The sequence below is a fragment of the Bos taurus genome, chromosome 21 (assembly GCF_002263795.3).
Source record: "Bos taurus isolate L1 Dominette 01449 registration number 42190680 breed Hereford chromosome 21, ARS-UCD2.0, whole genome shotgun sequence".
Classification (NCBI taxonomy): Eukaryota; Metazoa; Chordata; class Mammalia; order Artiodactyla; family Bovidae; genus Bos; species Bos taurus.
The window spans coordinates 44,952,003-44,973,010 of record NC_037348.1 but is presented as its reverse complement, the minus strand read 5'-3'; the positions used below and the strand labels follow the sequence as shown (position 1 = coordinate 44,973,010).

General features: G+C 48.3%; 1 long non-coding RNA gene and 4 other non-coding genes across 5 annotated transcripts; 2 read left to right on the top strand and 3 right to left on the bottom strand.

The window, feature by feature from the left end:
- Nucleotides 1-400: 400 nt before the first annotated feature.
- LOC112443159 (uncharacterized) lies at nucleotides 401-13,919 on the bottom strand. The gene is made up of 2 exons (XR_003031449.2): nucleotides 3,823-13,919; nucleotides 401-1,786 (listed from the first exon to the last, which is right to left on the bottom strand). It is a non-coding gene; the product is annotated as an uncharacterized lncRNA (long non-coding RNA).
- Nucleotides 4,890-5,054, bottom strand: LOC112443343 (U1 spliceosomal RNA). Its single transcript, XR_003031681.1, has one exon. It is a non-coding gene; the product is annotated as a U1 spliceosomal RNA (small nuclear RNA).
- Nucleotides 7,918-8,007, top strand: TRNAY-GUA (transfer RNA tyrosine (anticodon GUA)). The gene is given in 2 exon segments: nucleotides 7,918-7,954; nucleotides 7,972-8,007. It is a non-coding gene; the product is annotated as a tRNA-Tyr (tRNA).
- Nucleotides 13,750-13,913, bottom strand: LOC112443339 (U1 spliceosomal RNA). The gene has a single exon (XR_003031677.1). It is a non-coding gene; the product is annotated as a U1 spliceosomal RNA (small nuclear RNA).
- Nucleotides 13,920-17,675: 3,756 nt separating the features above from the next.
- LOC112443327 (U1 spliceosomal RNA) lies at nucleotides 17,676-17,839 on the top strand. Its single transcript, XR_003031664.1, has one exon. It is a non-coding gene; the product is annotated as a U1 spliceosomal RNA (small nuclear RNA).
- The last annotated feature ends 3,169 nt before the right edge of the window (nucleotides 17,840-21,008 follow it).

Sequence of the window (21,008 nt, the reverse complement as noted above, 5' to 3'; positions counted from 1 at the left end):
ATCTGGTGATAGCATAGTAGAAACCCGGTTTTTTGGGCCACCTTTCTACTTGTTCCTTTTCCTCCATGGTTCTCATATAGAACAAGTTCTCTGACTTGAGAAACACATATTATTTTTTTCTCCTTTTAAAGTACCGGGGAGACCTGCTGTACATATTAAAAGCTATCATGTCCTGTGCTATAGATGCCATGTTAGTGGAGCTCCTTGGAGAAAAAGACCCCTAATTTGGTAACTATGTACCTCCTGAAAGAAGAGATGGATGGCCAAGAGTGACTATCTCACACTTCACTGGAAAAGCCCTCCAAACAGAGACAAATCCATGTATGGAGCTGGGCCTTAGCAAATGACGACACTTTTTTAGTTTGAGATAGAGAACAATTAACAAAACTTAACAATCAAATTAAGGAGAAAAAAGAGAATTTTATTCTAGTCAAACTGAGGATTATAACCCAGGATAAGCTCTGAGACAGAAATCCAAGGCACAGTCACATATATTTTTCAGAACAAAGAATCATACATCAAAATAACATACTGACATTTTACATAAAGTTCACCAAAGATGCATAGTTCAGGTAAGCATGTACAAATCAGGCAGCAAGCCACCATACCCTTTGACACAGCTGGGAAAGAATGCCAGCCTTCTGAGAAGTTACATCGCTGTTGTCAGAAGAAAGGGAGGGAAAAAATGGTCTTTATGGCCCAGCAGGCATTTCCACCTCTAAGGAGACCTGGTTAATGTATAATACACGTCACACACTAGGGAGGGCCCAATATGGGCAGGGACTATGTTATGCTTAAATTTTTTGTCCTGTTTATACATTCAGTTCCATCAGAATCAATAATTTACCAAAAGGATAAGCTATGGTCAGGTGTAAAACAATATCCTTTGTCAAGAATTCAATTAAAAGGGGGCTTCCCTGGTGGCTCAGTGGTAGAGGATCTGCCTGCCAGTGCAGGAGACACAGGTTCCATCCCTGGTCAGGGAAGAAACTACATGCTGTGGAGCAACTAAGCCCGTGCGCCACTACTGAGCCTGTGCTCTAGAGCCCATGAGCCACAACTACTGAGTCCATGATCTGCAACTACTGAAGCCCGCGTGCTAGAGCCTGTGCTCCAAAACGAGAGAAGCCACCACAATGAGAAACCCACACAGCAACTCAGACCCAACACAGCCAAAAACAACTAAGTTTTAAAAAAGAATTCAATTAGAAGGAATAAACCAGTTTTTAAAAAATTAGAAAAATGAGAATTTTAAAACAGCGCTCACCTTGTAAAGAAGTAACAAATTTGATAATTGACTAATATGTAGATTTATACAAGATCTCAGAAAAATTAATTTATTATTCCGTTAATGTTAAGGCCTGTAAGCTTCTGCTGCTGCTAAGTTGCTTCAGTCATGTCCGACTCTGCGCGACCCCATAGACGGCAGCCCACCAGGCTCCCCCGTCCCTGGGATGCTCCAGGCAAGAACACTGGAGTGGGTTGCCATTTCCTTCTCCAATGCATGAAAGTGAAAAGTGAAAGTGAAGTCGCTCAGTTGTATCCAACTCTTCGAGACCCCATGGACTGCAGCCTACCAGGCTCCTCCATCCATGGGATTTTCCAGGCAATTTTAACCCTGCAGTTATCCTGACTTCAGTACCATCGTCTGCGAGGTTTATCTGTGTAGTTGATCTGAGTTCTGGTTATTTTTCTGTCCCCCTAATGGCAGAGTCTTTGTTTTCAAACACAGAGTCCTATATTGATGGCAAAGGATTCCTCAAGGGTTTCAGGACTCTTCTATTTTCTGTAGGAAAAAAACAGAAATTTATGGGAAAACTTACAGAACTATGTCCCAGCAGAAGGGTCTGTAATTGTAGATGATTTTCTAACAGTCTCCTAAAGGACACTGGAAAACCAACACCTCAGCTTTGTTCCAGCTCCTTGCTTCACAGAGAAACAAGGCCTCACTAGACAAATTGTAGGATTGTGAAACAGAAGTAAAATATTGCGGATTCATTTTGATATATGGCAAAACCAATACAATATTGTAAAGTTAAAAAATAAAATAAAAATAAAATGGCAAAAAAATAAATAAATAAAATATTTAGGGTATGTTGTCAATCGAAGGCTGCAAAGTGTTACAAGCTAGGAGTCACCTAATTTTTCAGTGAAGCATCTAGTACAAAAAAGAAAAGACAGTTTGGGGTCAGGTACAAGTACTAGTCAGGTAGGGACTTCCCTGGTGGCTTAGCGGTAAAGAATCTGCCTGCTATGCAGGAGACCTGGGTTCAATCCCTGGGTCAGGTAGATCCCCTGGAGAAGGAAATGGCAACCCACTCCAGTATTCTTGCCTGGGAAATCCCATGGGCAGAGGAGCCTGGCGGGCTACAGTCCATAGAATCACAAAGGGTTGGAAACAACTGAGCGACTAAACCACCACCAGCACTAGTCAGGTACTTAGATGGTAGGTTTCAGCTTTTCCAGAGGCAAAACTTCTGACAAAGCACTGCGTGGGAATTCCCCAGATCAGATTCAGTTGCTCAGTCATGTCTGACTCTTTGCGACCCCATGAATTGCAGCACGCCAGGCCTCCCTGTCTATCACCAACTCCTGGAGTTCACGCAGACTCACATCCATCGAGTCAGTTATCTACTGGTTTGGTCCCTAGAAAAAAGATTTTGAAGAAAAATCAGCTATTTCCCCCCAACTTTGGGTATTCCAATTTTTAGAAAGAAAACTTTTCACTTATTTTGTTATGAAAACAAAGTTGTGTTAATGGAATTTTAAGTCAAAAGTTGGGATTAGGCTATAAACCTAATAGTATGGTTCTCAGTTCTTGGTTTTAGTGTCCTGGAAGTGCCTACTTGTGTGCTTTTCAGCTGCAGCAGCAGCTGCCACACTTTTTGAAGGCTCAAACCCTGACCTTGGGTTGCTTATTTGCTATCAAAGTGAAAGAGAAAATCAGTTGGATTCATATTTCCCATGTGAAGCCAGTTAAATACCTTAGGAAAACCAAAGGGTGATTTACACAAGAACTTGACACTTAAATTTTCTGGAATAACTGACATTGGAACTGAGCTGTACTGAAAAGGTAATGATTCTTTCCTACAGATACATGTTTCCAGTCAATGCCACTTTGCACTCTCAGAAATGGTTTGTATTGAAGTTGAACAGCTGTCATTGGTGATTATTGGCAGAGCACTTTTTATAATATCAAAATAAATCTAACTTGAATCCATGTCCTCAAGCACTAAATTTGACATGAAAACAATTTTAATTGAGTACAATGTTGTGTTAGTCTACTCTACAGCAAAATGACTGTTATATATACATTTTAAAATATATATTTGCTCCAGTCAATGTAAGTACTTGACTTAAATATGAGGTTAACTCTAAAAGCTGACTTAAATAAAACCCAACATTCAAAAAAACTAAGATCACATGGCATCCAGTCCCATCACTTCATAGCAAATAGATCGGGAAAAGTGGTAACAGTGACAGATTTTATTTTCTTGGGCTCCCAAGTCGCTGGAGAGGGTGTCTGAAGCCACAAAATTAAAACATTTGCTCCTTGGAAGGAAAACTATGACAAACCTAGACAGCGTATTAAGAAGCAGAGACATCACTTTGTTGACAAAGGTCTGTATAGTCAAAACTATGTTTTTGTTTTTCCCCACTAGTCATTTATAGATGTGGGAACTGAAAGATAAGAAACATCAAGCACCAAAGAACTGATGCTTTCAAACTGTGGTGATGGAGAAAACTCTTGAGAGTCCCTTGGACTGCAAGGAGATCAAACTAGTCAACCTGAAAAAAAGAAAGTCAATTCAGAATACTCACTGGAAAGACTGATGCTGAAGTTGAAGCTTCAACTTGGTCCACCTGATGCAAAAAACCTGATGCATTGGGAAAGAACCTGATGCCGGGAAAGACTGAGAGCAAGAGGAGGAGGCAACTGAAGAATGAGATAGTTACATAGCATTATCGATTCAATGAACAAAAACGAGTTTGCTCAAACTATGCTCAATGTGTTAAGGGACAAAACACCTGACATGTTCATAGTACCTTAAAAATAGACACGACACACCAAGTCTCAAATAGCTCAAACACTGCAGACTTAAAAGAACATCTGAAATAGTCAAAAACTCAGATATGCTCTATCACTTGTTCAAGTGAACAAGTAAAACTTTTTACTTGGCAAAATCTCTCATTGCCTTAAAATCTGTTTAACAGAAATTAAAAAATAGTTCACAAGTATTAATTTTATGTTTATCACAAGCCTGAGAACAGTTCAGTTCAGTCGCTCAGTCGTGTCCGACTCTCTGCGACCCCATGAATCGCAGCACGCCAGGCCTCCCTGTCCATCACCAACTCCCGGAGTTCACTCAAAGCCAGTCTGTCGCGTCGGTGATGCCATCCAGCCATCCCATTCTCTGTCGTCCCCGCCCAGCATCCCGCCGCCGACCCCTCCCAGCATTATGGTTTTTTCCAATGAGTTAACTTTTCCCATGAGGTAGCCAAAATACTGGAATTTCAGCTTTAGCATCATTCTTTTCAAGAACACCCATGACTGATCTTGCAGTCCAAAGAGTTTTCAAGAGTTCCCACAGTACAGTTTAAAATGCATTAACTCTCCGGCGCGCAGCTTTTTTCCACAGTCCAACTCTCACATCCGAGCATGACTACTATAAGACAAACCTTAACTACACAGACCTTTGCTGGCAAAATAATCTGTTTCTGAACATAATACCGATATAACTCACAAATTTCTAAGGAATAAACTTCTTAAAAGAAAGTTGGTAAGGACTAATCTTTATATTACCCATTATTCAAAAAAAATTGTAATGTCACAAACTGTAAAATAAACCTGAAAACGCTTGAGCTTATTATTTATAACACTTATGTATCAGGGGAAAGCACGAACGTAGCCCCCACTACCACAAGTTACACAGTCGAGTTTCCCACATTTGGGGAAATCGCAGGAGTCAGCACATCTGGAGTGCAATGGATTAAGTCTTGCCCTAGGGAAAACCACCTTCGTGACAATGGTATCTCCTCTGTCAGATAAGTATGAGTTGATACCCACCCACCGCCCAACACCCTCGAGCTCGCCCCACTCTGCACGCACGGTCACTTCCCTCGCACCACCTCCGCACACTCAGCTCCTGCTCGTCCCCGGCCCGGCCTCGCCCACCCGGGGAACAACCTCAGGAACCTCCGCGTGTGCACACGCAGGACACCGAGACCCGGGAGGAGCGGGACCAGCAGCCTCCGCGCGCCGCTCATCTACATAACCACGCCCCCTGCTGGGATGCCCGGATGTCATGGTCTTCCAGGCGGGGGCGTGGGACCTACTAACCCACCCGAGACTCGCAGGTGTCTCGTGAGGGGAGTGCGTGGGCGAGTGGCGTCCAGGCGTGGGGGGGGGTACCTGGGAAGACGTCAGCTCACGGTGCTCCGCAGTTGAGGGGGTGGGTCGGGGCTGGGGTCTGGTCTCACTTTCCTTTCAGCAAAATATCAGCCCATTTTTGCCCTCCCCTCTCTGAACTCATCTTCTAGTCATGGAAATTTCAGGAATAGAACTATTTGCCGGTTGACGTTAAGCCATAAAGCCGCCTTAATAGGAAAGCGTGGTAATGTTTCTTCACGGTGTCTTTTTAAGTAAAAGTGACGAAAGTGCTTCGGGATATATAGCCTATCCTAGTGATGCTGGAAGGAAAGCCCGGGGTCCTATTGCAGAGAGAAAACCAGGTGAGAGCGCGAGCGGTCGCCTCCACCGCCTCAGGCGGGGGCTCCCGGAGCGCGGTGCTCGGGGTCAGGAGCCCTTGCCCTTGGGCCTTGCCCCCGCATCCCACCCCCCACCACCCCCGCGTGTTGCCCCAACGGGCAGACACTGAGCGGCCCCCCAGGTGTCCTTTGGTCCTTTCCGATCTGACTCGGTCAAAGAGAAACACAGCAGACCGTAGAGAAAGTGTTGAAAGCAAACTTTATTCAGTGAATACTGACAGCAGGGGAAAGAGCTGACCGAGCTCCATTCCGAAATGGGCGAGGGGATCGGAACGTTTTAAAGGGAGGATGAGAGGGAGGGGGCTCAGAAGAGGCAGCAGTGGAAAACCAGAGCTGGTCAGTAGAGAGGCCGGCCAGACGTGTTTGTCAGCGGGCAGTTACTGAAGTTAGGATGGTCCTCGCACAGAAAGTGGGAGACAGAGGCCCTATCCTTCTTGCTTACACTTCAAAGGAATGGCTCCCAGTCTTTGACAGACGCTCTGGGTTGTAAGAGAACCATCTTCACAATTGCAAGCCCTTTTAAATGAATGCTCTAACAAAGGGCAGTCAAGCGACCTTTCTGGCGCTTCAGTGGTTAAGACTCTGAGCGCTCAATGTGGGGGGCGGGGCACGGGTTACCCTGGCCAGGGAACTAAAATGCAGCATAGCGCAGACAAAAGAGAAAGAAAGAAAAAGGGATGACAGGGGCCTGTGTAAGGTGTCAGACTTTCTCAGGAATTTTTTTTCATAACTTTTTAAATTGAAATATAGTTGTTTCGGAGAAGGCAATGGCACCCCACTCCAGTACTCTTGCCTGGAAAATCCCATGGACGGAGGAGCCTGGTAGGCTGCAGTCGATGGGGTCGCTAAGAGTCGGACACGACTGAGCGACTTCACTTTCACTTTTCGCTTTCATGCATCGGAGAAGGAAATGGCAACCCACTCCGGTGTTCTTGCCTGGAGAATCCCAGGGACGGGGGAGCCTGGTGGGCTGCCGTCTATGGGGTCGCACGGAGTCGGACACGACTGAAGCGACTTAGCAGCAGCAGCAGCATAGTTGTTTACAACGTTGTGTTAGTTTCAGGTGTAAGGCAAAATGTTTTATATATCATATTTTAGTTAGAGAAAGGGGTGTGGAGGTGGGAGAAAACTGACAATAGACACCGTAGGCAAATTAATTAGTACCTTAGTTGTTAAGAGCTACAAAAAAAGTAAATAAAAAAAATCGAGGAAGGAAAGGAGATGGGGAACTGCTATAAGGAGGCAGGTTGCTGTGTTGATTTCGGTAGTCAGGGGAGGCTCCCTGGAGAAGGTGACAATGTGAGCAGACTGGAGGGAGGAGGGGGCTGGGCATAGGGCTTCTGGGAAGAGCATCCCTAGCAAAAGGTCAGCTAGACCAGTGTGTGGAGAAGAGCATGAAGGTCCTGAATACAGAACAAAATTTATGAATGGTACCGAAACTGAGAGAGGTGACTGCGTGGAGACAAGAACTGAGGGTCGTGTAGACCTGTGTAAGGGTTCAAGTCTGAGTGAACCAGAAGTTTCCAGAAGAGAAGCAGCTTCATCTAAACCCTCCACATCCCACCCCCACCCCTCTTCCACACTCCCCTAGCAAAGGAGAGAAAATCACTCTGGCTGTAAAGGTGACAGAGCGAAAGCAGGGAGATCCATAGGAGACCTGCAGAATGCAGGCAAGATGATACTGGCTTTGAAGGGCGGCACAACGTGCCACAGCAAATAATACCATTTTGACCAAAAGAGTAGTTTGAACTGACGGCACTTAAAGAGCACCAGGTGGCTGCCTAGGCGGTTGGCAGCCGGCTCCGCGGTGCCCCTCTCCTCGGCCCGGCCTCCCGCACCCCACGCACCCATCCATTTCCCAACGCCTCTCCCCTAGCCCTCTTCCTCACTTTCAGGCCGCGGTCCCCACTTGCAGAAAGAGGGACGGCGGAGAGAAAACGAGGCATCTTGAAACTCGCTGCCCCGATGCCGGGCGACACAAAGGCCGGGCCGCAGCCACCCCGCAGGACTGTCTGGTCCTCTCACCCGCACCCGGACTCTGGCAGCGCGCGCACCGATTTCTTCAAAAGGGCTTCCGACCAGAGTCCCAGTGTGGTTGTGCATCGTTTCCGGAAAAAGTAAGGTCCCCGGCCACTTGGTGGCGCGCACCCTTCGATAGCTCAGCTGGTAGAGCGGAGGACTGTAGATCCGACACGTGTGGTCATCCTTAGGTCGCTGGTTCGATTCCGGCTCGAAGGAGGTGCTGGTTGCTTTTGCTCCCCAGTGAAAGGCACCCCGCCCCCGGCGCCTCTGCCCCGCCCGACATCCTGCGGCAGCGCAGCGACCTTCCTTCTTGGCCAGAGGCGGGAAAGCCTTTCAGGGACACCCGCACAGGCCCGCGTTGGCCGTGGCCTGGGGACTCGCCTGCGCAGTCTCCTGCCCTTAGGCCGCACGCAGGCCCACAGCGCGGTCTGCCGCCGGCCGCGCCCTCTCCGCTTTTATTCGCTTTCCCACCCCCGCCCCCGCCCCCGCTCAATGCGCCCAGGCCCACCAAACAGCAGCTGCGCTCCAAAAGCCCTGGAGCGCGGCCAACAAGCACCCAGGCCATCACAGAGTCAGGGACAGCAGGGCACCCTTTCTGAAAACCCCTCAATGCCGGCTCAGCCTCCAGCTCTTCCCCTCAAAGGAAGGTCACATTCTCTGTTTCTCCCAGTCACAGTCTTTGAACCTCCCAACCCCCCTCTCTCTCTCTGTTCCTTTCATATAGTCTCTGCAGGTGCGGGCTTGGGGCGACAGAAACTTTCCCAGCCATCTCTCGGGGCAGAGCTGCCACCCCAAGATCTTCCGAACCACTGCCTACCCTAGTCCTAGGCACCCGCAGGAGCAAAAGTCAGCAGGGCTCTCAGTGGGCCTGACAGTCTTGATGAGAAATTCCGCGGCTAATTCAGGTGTCCTGTCCGTCTGAGGACCGGAAGTGCCCCCCGGGGAAGCCTCAGCTTTCATAGGCCGTTGCACCTATCCCTGTAGCCGCTGGAAGGTTCAAGTTCCTGCGGAAAGAACAAGGATTGCTCCCACTCTGTAGAAGGTGGGAAAAGCGCCCCCACCATTCTGCTACATTTGATGGAGGAGAGATCAGTTCAGTTCAGTCGCTCAGTCGTGTCTGACTCTTTGCGACCCCATGAACCGCAGCACGCCAGGCCTCCCTGTCCATCACCAACTCCCGGAGTCCACCCAAACTCATGTCCATCAAGTCGATGATGCCATCCAACCATCTCATCTCTGTCGTCCCCTTCTCCTCCTGCCCTCAGTCTTTCCCAGCATCAGGGTCTTTTCCAATGAGTCAGCTCTTCGCATCAGGTGGCCAAAGTAGAGATGACAGCAGAAGTACAGACAAGAGCTCAGAGAGCCCTGAGTCGGGAGCAACGGGAGCTGATGGCAGGGAGAAGGGTGGAGGGTGGGATGGGGGGCATGTGGGGAGATGTTAGCATGAGGGGCACATAAATTCACCTAGTTGCACATACCACTAGCCTGTGGGTTCTGACCAGGTGGCTAACTTTAGTGCTGGGTCCTTAAGGCTAAATTGGGAGAAAGAAGAGGATGAAGTGGAGAGAGCACCCAGAAGGAACTGGGCTGGACTGTTACCAAGAAGGAGCAGCTTTATTTTGGGGACAGATTGGTTTGGGTGTGGGTACAGAGAACAGCAGGGAGTGGTACTTTCTCCCTTCCTATGGGAGAGAAACTCGAGACTGCTTACAGTTGGAGCCCATCTCAGAGGACTCTCGGCAGAACACCGAAGGCAGCGAGGCTCTCTGAAACCTCAGGGGCCCGGGGCTGCTGTCCCTGACCCTTGAGGCCACAAGCCATATTTTGGTTCTGGTTCTGATTGAAGGCGCGAGGAGAAGGGGAAGACAGAGGATGAGACGGTTGGATGGCATCACTGGCTCAATGGACATGAGTTTGAGTAGTCTGCGGGAGTTGGTGATAGACAAGGGAAGCCTGGCGTGCTGCAGTCCATGGGGTCGCAAAGAGTCAGACATGACAGTGCCTGAACTGAACTGAACTGCCTCTCAAACTGGAGACTGTGTTTCTGCTTTGTCTTCCTCTCCTGGCAAACTCCTGTGGTCACCCAGCACTTCTCATCTCAGCGCTTCTCATTGTCCCACTGCTAACTAACATGCTCTGACCTGGAGTCTTTGGCGTCTCCCTGGGCCTAGAGGGTTGTGCCACTGCAGTCTGACCAGTGCCCTTCCAGAAGGGTCCATTGCTCTGCGAATGCAGAGACCCCAGCCTCCAATGATACCATCTGTAAAGACCAGCAGATGGGGCCAAAAGAAAGAACCTTAGGCTTTTGTTGGATCTATTCCTGAAGGGATGTGGAGGTGTAGAATCCATGGGGACCTGGGTTTGGGGAAGTGGGAAGGGGTGTGGGTTTTGGTTACCAGCATGGCCAACTATTCTGGTCCGGGTGTCACAGAAACTGGCAGGGGTGCTCTGAGGCACTGTCCCCCAACCTCAAAGGGGCAGAGGTGCCCGCTGCCTGGTCAGGGAGTGGCAACACACTGGGCTGAGGGAAGGCCACTTCACTGTGGCTTGCTGTGCCTCTGGAGGACTTTTGCTGGGTGGGCTAGCAATCTTGGGTGGTGGACACACACCAGTGGGATCTGAAATGTTTGTAGAGTCCAACCTGGACACCCGTGCCCTCTGCCCCCCCCTCTGGACTCCAGCCCCCTCTCCAGGAAGTCCACAGAACCTTGACCTCTTCCAGGAAGGAGCCCCTTATGCCCAGGAATTGGGGTAGGTGGGCGAAGGAGGGCAGCCAAGGCTGGATATCTACAGGCCTGGTTAAGCCTGGGTGTGCTGATTGCTTTTGATAGCCTTCTCCATCACTCCACAGGAAGCCTCGCTGCAACCCGAAGTCATGGTGGGCAGGAGGGTGAAGGGGTACATCAGCTTCCACGGAAGGTGAGGCTCTTAGTAGTGGAACATGCAAACCTGGAAAAGTGAAGAAATGTACAGTGACTGATTTGGGGGCATATCAAGCACACAGGAGCCAGTTTGAAAGGAGTCCCACTGCCAAATCAAGGTAATGATAATAATGGAACATAATCCATTGAGTAAAATAGGTACAGGACTTAATACCAGTGACACACCAGTATTCATCAACAAGAGGAACCAGATTTTAGTCTCTAAATGTCATTCTCCAGCAAAAGGAACCAGGGCCAATAAAAGGAAGCACTTAGCCACTTTTGGGGGTATTTATCTTGCTTTGGGGGTTCTCTTGTACATGTAAAAAAATCTGCTGTTTTTGTTTTCGGGCTGCACAGCTTTCAAGATCTTAGTTCTTTGACTGGGGATTGATGTCTTGCCCCATCAGTGAAATCCTGGAGTCCTAAACACTGCACTGCCAGGAAATTCCCTCCACATTCTTTTTTACATTTTTTATATATTAAACTAGTTGATTTACAATCTTGTGTTAATTTCAGGTATACAGTTGAGATTCCTTACCATTATAAGTTATTATAAGATATTGAATATAGTTCAATGTGCCATGTAGTAAAATCTTATTTTTTTTATAGTGTTCTATAACTGTTAATCCCATTCTACTAGTTTATCCCTGTCTTTTGCCTCCCCCTCTTCTCCCTACTCCCCCTTGATGCCTGTTTTCTGTTTGTGATTGTTTCTGTTTTATAAGTAAGTTGACTTCCTTTTTTTTAGATTCCACATATAAGTGATATAAAAAAAACTCTTGAGAGAGTCCCTTAGACTGTGAGGAGATCAAACGAATCAATCCTAAAGGAAATCAGTCCTGGGTGTTCATTGGAAGGACTGATGCTGAAGCTGAAACTCCAATACTTTGGCCACCTGATGCGAAGAGCTGACTCATTGGAAAAGACCCTGATGCTGGGAAAGATTGAAGGCAGGAGGAAAAGCAGTGACAGAGGATGATGAGCTAGTTGGATGGCATCACCGACTCAATGCACATGAGTTTGAGCAACCCTGGGAGACTGTGAAGGACAGGTAAGCCTGGCATGCTGCAGTCCATGTGGTCGCAGAGTCAGGCACGACTGAAACAGTAAGTGATTTTACAGATATTATATTTGTCTTCATCTGATCTGCTTAGTATAACCTCTAACACCTATTCAGTTCAGTTCGGTTCAGTCGCTCAGTCGTGTCTGACTCTTTGGGACCCCATGGACTGCAGCACGCCAGATCTCCCTGTCCAACTCCCGGAGTTTACTCAAACTCCGTGTCCATTGAGTCGGTGATGCCACCCAACCATCTCATCCTCTGTCGTCCCCTTCTCCTCCCGCCTTCAGTCTTTCCCAGCATCAGGGTCTTCTCCAATGAGTCAGTTGTTCACATCAGGTGGCCAAAATATTGCAGTTTCAGCTTCAGCATCAGTCCTTCCAATGAATATTCAGGACTGATCTTCTTTAGGATGGACTGGTTGGATCTCCTTGCAGTCCAAGGGACTCTCAAGAGTCTCCCCCAACGCCACAGTTAAATTCTTCAGTGCTCAGCTTTCTTTATAGTCCAACTCTCACATCCATACATGACTATTGGAAAAACCACGGCTTTGACTAGAGGGACCTTTGTTGGCAAAGTAATGTCTCTGCTTTTTAATATGCTGTCTGGTTGGTCATAACTTTTCTTCCAAGGAGCAAGCGTCTTTCAATTTCATCGCTGCAGTCACCATCTGCAGTGACTTTGGAGCCCCCCAAAATACAGCCTGTCACTGTTTCCATTGTTTCCGCATCTATTTGCCATGAAGTGATGGGACCAGATGCCAGGATCTTAGTTTTCTGAATGTTTTGTTCCAAGCGAACCTTTTCTCTCCTCTTTCACTATCATCAAGAGGCTCTTTAGTTCTTCTTCGCTTTCTGCCATAAGGGTGGTGTCATCTGCATATCTGAGGTTATTGATACCTCTCTCTTCCTTTCCCGATTTGGAACCAGTCTGTTGTTCCATGTCCAGGTCTAACTGTTGCTTCCTGACCTGCGTATGGCTGACCTCAAGAGGCAGGTCAGGTGGTCTGATATTCCCATCTCTAAGAATTTTCCAGAGTTCGTTGTGATCCACACAGTCAAAGGCTTTGGCATAGTCAATGAAGCAGAAGTTCTTCCTGGAACTCTTGCTTTTTCCGATGATCCAACGGATGTCGGCAATCTGATCTCTGGTTCCTCTGCCTCTTCTAAATCCACCTTGAAGAGCTGGAAGTTCAGGGTTCACGTACTGCTGAAGCCTGATTTGGAGAATTTTGAGCATTATTTTACTAGCGTGTGAGATGAGTGCACTTGTGCGGTAGTGTGAGCATTCTTTGGCATTGCCTTTCTTTGGGGTTGGAATGCAGACTGACCTCTTCCAGTCCTGTGGCCAGACTGCTGAGTTTTCCACATTCAGCACGTTCACAGCATCTTTTAGGATTATGAAATAGCTCACCTGGAATCCCATCAACTCCACTAGTGAAGGTCCTAAGGCCCACCCACTTGACTTCGCAGTCCCGGATCTCTGGCTCTAGTTGAGTGGTCACTGCTGCTGCTGCTGCTGCTAAGTCGCTTCAGGCGTGTCCGACTGTGTGCGACCCCATAGACGGCAGCCCACCAGGCCTCCCTCCTCCCTTGGATTCTCCAGGCAAGAACACTGACTGGAGTGGGTTGCCATTGCCTTCTCTGAGTTGAGTGATCACACCACTTCACTACTTTCTGTGTAACACCTATTATTCAAAGTGTTGTAAACTTAACAGAGACCCTTTCCCCAAATGGGGAAAGTGACAAGCGTTCGTAAGAAGAGTTACTACTGGAAGTACAACTGAGAAGATTCCATGGTTTGAACGATTAAGCACATCACACTCAACTTTTCTGTGCATCACCAGTACAAGTAACGAAACACACTGCGTAATGCCGAAGTGATAGAAACTTTATTAGAAATACGCAGCAACCGCCGAGAGAGCAGACTACGTAGCCACTATAAGCTCGTCTATTCTTCATAAACCGTGTTGATCAGGGGAAAGCGCGAACGCAGTCCCCCACTACCACAAATTATGCAGTCGAGTTTCCCACATTTGGGGAAATCGCAGGGGTCAGCACATCCGGAGTGCAATGGATAAGCCTCGCCCTGGGAAAACCACCTTCGTGATCATGGTGTCTCCCCTGCCAGGTAAGTATGAGTTGATGCCCGCCCACCGCCCAGCACCCTCGAGCTCGCCCCACTCTGCACGCACGGTCACTTCCCTCGCACCACCTCCGCACACTCAGCTCCTGCTCGTCCCTCGGCCCGGCCTCGCCCACCCGGGGAACAACCTCAGGAACCTCCGCGTGTGCACACGCAGGACGCCGAGGCCCGGGAGGAGCGGGACCAGCAGCCTCCGCGCGCCGCTCATCTACATACGCCACGCCCCCATACCGGTTGTGTGACCAACCAATCCCCAACCTAGACAAGTTGCCTTGAGGTTTCTGGGCCCGCAGCGAGAAGACGCGACCTGGAGGGGGAGCCCGGGAAAACAGGAGTTCTGGGCGGCCGGAACCCCGCATTTGAGAGTGAGGATGTGAGTCGCGGCTCCGTTCTAGTCTCACCTTCCGATTTTGTTTTCACAGCCAGACCGAACTCATCCCCACTGGGCATGGTTATTATGAGGATCTTTCCCTCCTCCGACCCCCGTTAAATATTTAAGTAATAAGATTTCCGCAGTCAATTTAAAAGCGATCGCTTTATTCGTAGTGTCTTCCTGAGTTAGCATCTCCATCAACTACTTCAACACATACCTGCTTCAAGATACACACTAAACCAAGTGAAAGTTAGAGGGAAAAAAAGTCAAGAATCTAACCTTGAAGAAAGTAAACCAGGGCAAGGTACAAACTTCTTCCACTTTGCAAAGAATACAGTGCTTGAGTCAAGTATATAGTACTGGCAAATACAAAGTTTTAAATTTTATTTTGGCCGTTGCCCTGCGATTTGCAGGATCTAAGTTTCCCCACCAGCGACTGAGCCTCTGCTCCCTGCAGCGCAAGCACCATCCAAACCCTACCCGTCTTTCAATATCCATCTGCAAGCAATGCGTGGCTCAGTAACTAGATAGAAAGATCCTTTAGGATTCCTTTCAGCCACGAGATGCTGCACCTATGGTTACTCCAACTGTATGATTGCTGTGATACCTTTTCAGATTCTCCCTCTGCTTGTGCTCTTTCTATGCTTTGAAATCTTGTAGGATAATGTACCACTCATATGCTATATATTTCTGTGGTTTTGTTTGTTTCTAGACTGTGCCTCTTGGCTTGTGGGATCTTAGTTTTCCAACCAGGGACTGAACCCAGACCCACTGCCCTAAAAGGGAGGAGTCCTACTGGACTGCCAGGGAACTCCCTTCCCTGGTTTTCAACTATTGTTCCACCCAGCTTTCTTGGGAGGTACAATACTCTCCTGTGAGTAACAATGACATGAAAGAGACACCTGTTAGGAAACCCATTTTTCTTTTTCTGAGAATTGTGGCCCTGATCAGGGCCACAATTCCATCCATATTCATTCTGATCCACAAAGTTAAGTCATTACTTATTTACTCCCATAAATTTAAAACTAAGAATTGGAAATGCTAACGAGTTGGTTTTGATTCTAGGACTAGGACTTTGATTTTAGGACAGAACAAGTAAACTCAGGGGCTGAGCCTGTCGATTTTTGGTGGTTACATGTGCTAATGACAAGCAAGCAAAGGGAAGCAGGAGTATGTAGCAAACTGAAACAGAGAGGCTTTCCCTGACCCCCTTGTCAAACACTGTAAGCCCTCACCCCAATCCCTGCTCTCCGTCGTGTCTTCTCTATCCCTTAACCCACTTTTCCCCCTTCTACTTCATGTTACTTGTTTGCTTACTTCTGTATCCCTCTTCCATTTCTCTATTGTTGCACAAAAATATCACCCCCCACCCAAAAAAAAAAAAAAAACACCCCCAAAGTTAAGAGCTTTGAAACAAAACCACTCATCTATTTTCATCCAAATCTGCAGTTTGGGAAGGGATTTCTCTCTTCCCCAATGTCTGGGGTCACAGTTTGGGGCTGAAACCTGAGTGTGTCCCTTTTCCATGTATGGCTCTTGGATTGTGGGATCTTACTTCTCCAACCAGGAACAGATTGGAGACAAAACTTTGGTCTTCTGTTGAAGAAGATGATCGGTAGGCTGTGACCACTGGTCTTTGAGCTAGACTCAGGCAACCATTCCCCTGTCCTTGGAATGTACCCTCTGCCTACTACTCCCACAGTGGGAGCTATCCCAAGGAAAAAACCTTGAGGAAGTAAGGCGTTGTTGAGATCCTCTGAACAGTATACCTGACAACCCAGTTAAGGCCTTTTTATAACTTTTAAGATTTGGCAGGTAGGGGTAGAGAGCTACTCCTCTTTCAGCCACCCAAGACAATCTTAGTAAGTTCCTATGCTTCTTGGACCTGCCATCTACCAACTTACGGTGGCCTACCTCTATCTTAGAGAAAGCAATGGCACCCCACTCCAGTATTTTTGCCTGGAAAATCCCATGGATGGAGGAGCCTGGTGGGTTGCAGTCCATGGGGTCTCTAAGAGTTGGACACGACTGAGCGACTGCACTTTCACTTTTCACTTTCCTGCATTGGAGAAGGAAATGGCAACCCACTCCAGTGTTCTTGCCTGGAGAATCCCAGGGCCGGGGAAGCCTGGTGGGCTGCCGTCTATGGGGTCGCACAGAGTCGGACACGACTAAAGTCACGCAGCAGCAGCAGCACCTCTATCTTTACTCTCTCCTTAGGGAGGGAGAAGAGTCAGGTTCTAAAGCAGCAGCTTCCTCGCAACATGGCAGCCCCAGTGTTGTCAGCCTTCTTATTCACAGCTCAAGTCGGCCACACAAGGTTCTCAGAGACACAGAGGAAGATGTAAGGCTTCTGCTGACCTAGCCTCAGAATCCCCTGAAAATCACTTGGGCCTCATTCTATCGGTCAGCCTAGTTACTGGGATTCCAGGGGAAGGGTAGACTCTAAGTGGGCAGAGTAGCTGGGATATAAAATGTTTCATTTACTCTCTAAAAATTGTTTGGAATTCCCTGACGGTCCAGTTGCTAGGACTCTGTGCTTGCGCTGCAGGGAGCAGAGGCTCAGTCGCTGGTGGGGAAACTTAGATCCTGCAAATCGCAGGGCAACGGCCAAAATAAAATTTAAAACTTTGTATTTGCCAGTACTATATACTTGACTCAAGCACTGTATTCTTTGCAAAGTGGAAGAAGTTTGTACCTTGCCCTGGTTTACTTTCTTCAAGGTTAGATTCTTGACTTTTTTTCCCTCTAACTTTCACTTGGTTTAGTGTGTATCTTGAAGCAGGTATGTGTTGAAGTAGTTGATGGAGATGCTAACTCAGGAAGACACTACGAATAAAGCGATCGCTTTTAAATTGACTGCGGAAATCTTATTACTTAAATATTTAACGGGGGTCGGAGGAGGGAAAGATCCTCATAATAACCATGCCCAGTGGGGATGAGTTCGGTCTGGCTGTGAAAACAAAATCGGAAGGTGAGACTAGAACGGAGCCGCGACTCACATCCTCACTCTCAAATGCGGGGTTCCGGCCGCCCAGAACTCCTGTTTTCCCGGGCTCCCCCTCCAGGTCGCGTCTTCTCGCTGCGGGCCCAGAAACCTCAAGGCAACTTGTCTAGGTTGGGGATTGGTTGGTCACACAACCGGTATGGGGGCGTGGCGTATGTAGATGAGCGGCGCGCGGAGGCTGCTGGTCCCGCTCCTCCCGGGCCTCGGCGTCCTGCGTGTGCACACGCGGAGGTTCCTGAGGTTGTTCCCCGGGTGGGCGAGGCCGGGCCGAGGGACGAGCAGGAGCTGAGTGTGCGGAGGTGGTGCGAGGGAAGTGACCGTGCGTGCAGAGTGGGGCGAGCTCGAGGGTGCTGGGCGGTGGGCGGGCATCAACTCATACTTACCTGGCAGGGGAGATACCATGATCACGAAGGTGGTTTTCCCAGGGCGAGGCTTATCCATTGCACTCCGGATGTGCTGACCCCTGCGATTTCCCCAAATGTGGGAAACTCGACTGCATAATTTGTGGTAGTGGGGGACTGCGTTCGCGCTTTCCCCTGATCAACACGGTTTATGAAGAATAGACGAGCTTATAGTGGCTACGTAGTCTGCTCTCTCGGCGGTTGCTGCGTATTTCTAATAAAGTTTCTATCACTTCGGCATTACGCAGTGTGTTTCGTTACTTGTACTGGTGATGCACAGAAAAGTTGAGCGTGATGTGCTTAATCGTTCAAACCATGGAATCTTCTCAGTTGTACTTCCAGTAGTAACTCTTCTTACGAACGCTTGTCACTTTCCCCATTTGGGGAAAGGGTCTCTGTTAAGTTTACAACACTTTGAATAATAGGTGTTACACAGAAAGTAGTGAAGTGGTGTGATCACTCAACTCAGAGAAGGCAATGGCAACCCACTCCAGTCAGTGTTCTTGCCTGGAGAATCCAAGGGAGGAGGGAGGCCTGGTGGGCTGCCGTCTATGGGGTCGCACACAGTCGGACACGCCTGAAGCGACTTAGCAGCAGCAGCAGCAGCAGTGACCACTCAACTAGAGCCAGAGATCCGGGACTGCGAAGTCAAGTGGGTGGGCCTTAGGACCTTCACTAGTGGAGTTGATGGGATTCCAGGTGAGCTATTTCATAATCCTAAAAGATGCTGTGAACGTGCTGAATGTGGAAAACTCAGCAGTCTGGCCACAGGACTGGAAGAGGTCAGTCTGCATTCCAACCCCAAAGAAAGGCAATGCCAAAGAATGCTCACACTACCGCACAAGTGCACTCATCTCACACGCTAGTAAAATAATGCTCAAAATTCTCCAAATCAGGCTTCAGCAGTACGTGAACCCTGAACTTCCAGCTCTTCAAGGTGGATTTAGAAGAGGCAGAGGAACCAGAGATCAGATTGCCGACATCCGTTGGATCATCGGAAAAAGCAAGAGTTCCAGGAAGAACTTCTGCTTCATTGACTATGCCAAAGCCTTTGACTGTGTGGATCACAACGAACTCTGGAAAATTCTTAGAGATGGGAATATCAGACCACCTGACCTGCCTCTTGAGGTCAGCCATACGCAGGTCAGGAAGCAACAGTTAGACCTGGACATGGAACAACAGACTGGTTCCAAATCGGGAAAGGAAGAGAGAGGTATCAATAACCTCAGATATGCAGATGACACCACCCTTATGGCAGAAAGCGAAGAAGAACTAAAGAGCCTCTTGATGATAGTGAAAGAGGAGAGAAAAGGTTCGCTTGGAACAAAACATTCAGAAAACTAAGATCCTGGCATCTGGTCCCATCACTTCATGGCAAATAGATGCGGAAACAATGGAAACAGTGACAGGCTGTATTTTGGGGGGCTCCAAAGTCACTGCAGATGGTGACTGCAGCGATGAAATTGAAAGACGCTTGCTCCTTGGAAGAAAAGTTATGACCAACCAGACAGCATATTAAAAAGCAGAGACATTACTTTGCCAACAAAGGTCCCTCTAGTCAAAGCCGTGGTTTTTCCAATAGTCATGTATGGATGTGAGAGTTGGACTATAAAGAAAGCTGAGCACTGAAGAATTTAACTGTGGCGTTGGGGGAGACTCTTGAGAGTCCCTTGGACTGCAAGGAGATCCAACCAGTCCATCCTAAAGAAGATCAGTCCTGAATATTCATTGGAAGGACTGATGCTGAAGCTGAAACTGCAATATTTTGGCCACCTGATGTGAACAACTGACTCATTGGAGAAGACCCTGATGCTGGGAAAGACTGAAGGCGGGAGGAGAAGGGGACGACAGAGGATGAGATGGTTGGGTGGCATCACCGACTCAATGGACACGGAGTTTGAGTAAACTCCGGGAGTTGGACAGGGAGATCTGGCGTGCTGCAGTCCATGGGGTCCCAAAGAGTCAGACACGACTGAGCGACTGAACCGAACTGAACTGAATAGGTGTTAGAGGTTATACTAAGCAGATCAGATGAAGACAAATATAATATCTGTAAAATCACTTACTGTTTCAGTCGTGCCTGACTCTGCGACCACATGGACTGCAGCATGCCAGGCTTACCTGTCCTTCACAGTCTCCCAGGGTTGCTCAAACTCATGTGCATTGAGTCGGTGATGCCATCCAACTAGCTCATCATCCTCTGTCACTGCTTTTCCTCCTGCCTTCAATCTTTCCCAGCATCAGGGTCTTTTCCAATGAGTCAGCTCTTCGCATCAGGTGGCCAAAGTATTGGAGTTTCAGCTTCAGCATCAGTCCTTCCAATGAACACCCAGGACTGATTTCCTTTAGGATGGACTGGCTGGACCTCCTTGCAGTCCAAGGGACTCTCAAGAGTCTTCTCCAACACCACAGTTCAAAAGCATCAATTCTTTTGCGCTCAGCTTTCTTTAGGGTTCAACTCTCATATCCATACATGACTACTGGAAAAACCACAGCTTTGACTAGACAGCCCTTTGTTGGCAAAGAAGGGACAAAGGAGTCCAATCGATTCCAAGACTTTCAGTCTATGGCAACTCTAAGGATGTCAGGAAGTGGTAAGAGCAGAAATTGAGTCAAAAGTAGCTATTGGCTGAGGCATAGGAATGGGGTGAAAGATGCTGTGCCGGTTTGGGGCCACATTGATTGAATTGCAACAGGCGGAGGTATCTAGCCAAGCAAGAGGAAATTCGACAAAGTATCAGAGGAAAGGGCAAGGATTAAATAAGACAGAGTAGTCATCTGAATTGGATCATTAAGAGGGGTCACTTGTCCCTAAGGGGGCAGACGCTTGAATATAGGCTGGTAAAGAAACAGAAGAAACGGTCTTACAGTCAAGACGCTGTCATCTGTCTCATCTGACATATCCAGTGAATGTGTAAGGTAAGGGCTGAGAAAAGATTGGGACTAAGAAGTCATGGAGAAGGCAATGGCACACCACTCCAGTACTCTTGCCTGGAAAATCCCAAGGAGCCTGGTGGGCTGCAGTCCATGGGATCGCTAGAGTCGGACACGACTGAGCGACATCACTTTCACTTTTCACTTTCCTGCATTGGAGAAGGAAATGGCAACCCACTCCAGTGTTCTTGCCTGGAGAATCCCAGGGACGGGGGAGCCTGGTGGGCTGCCGTCTGTGGGGTCGCACAGAGTCGGACACGACTGAAGTGACTTAGCAGCAAGAAGAGGTCAAGAAAGGCAAATTAGGAAGTAATGACAGGTTGGTGCTTTTGAACTGTGGTGTTGGAGAAGACTCTTGAAAGTCCCTTGGACT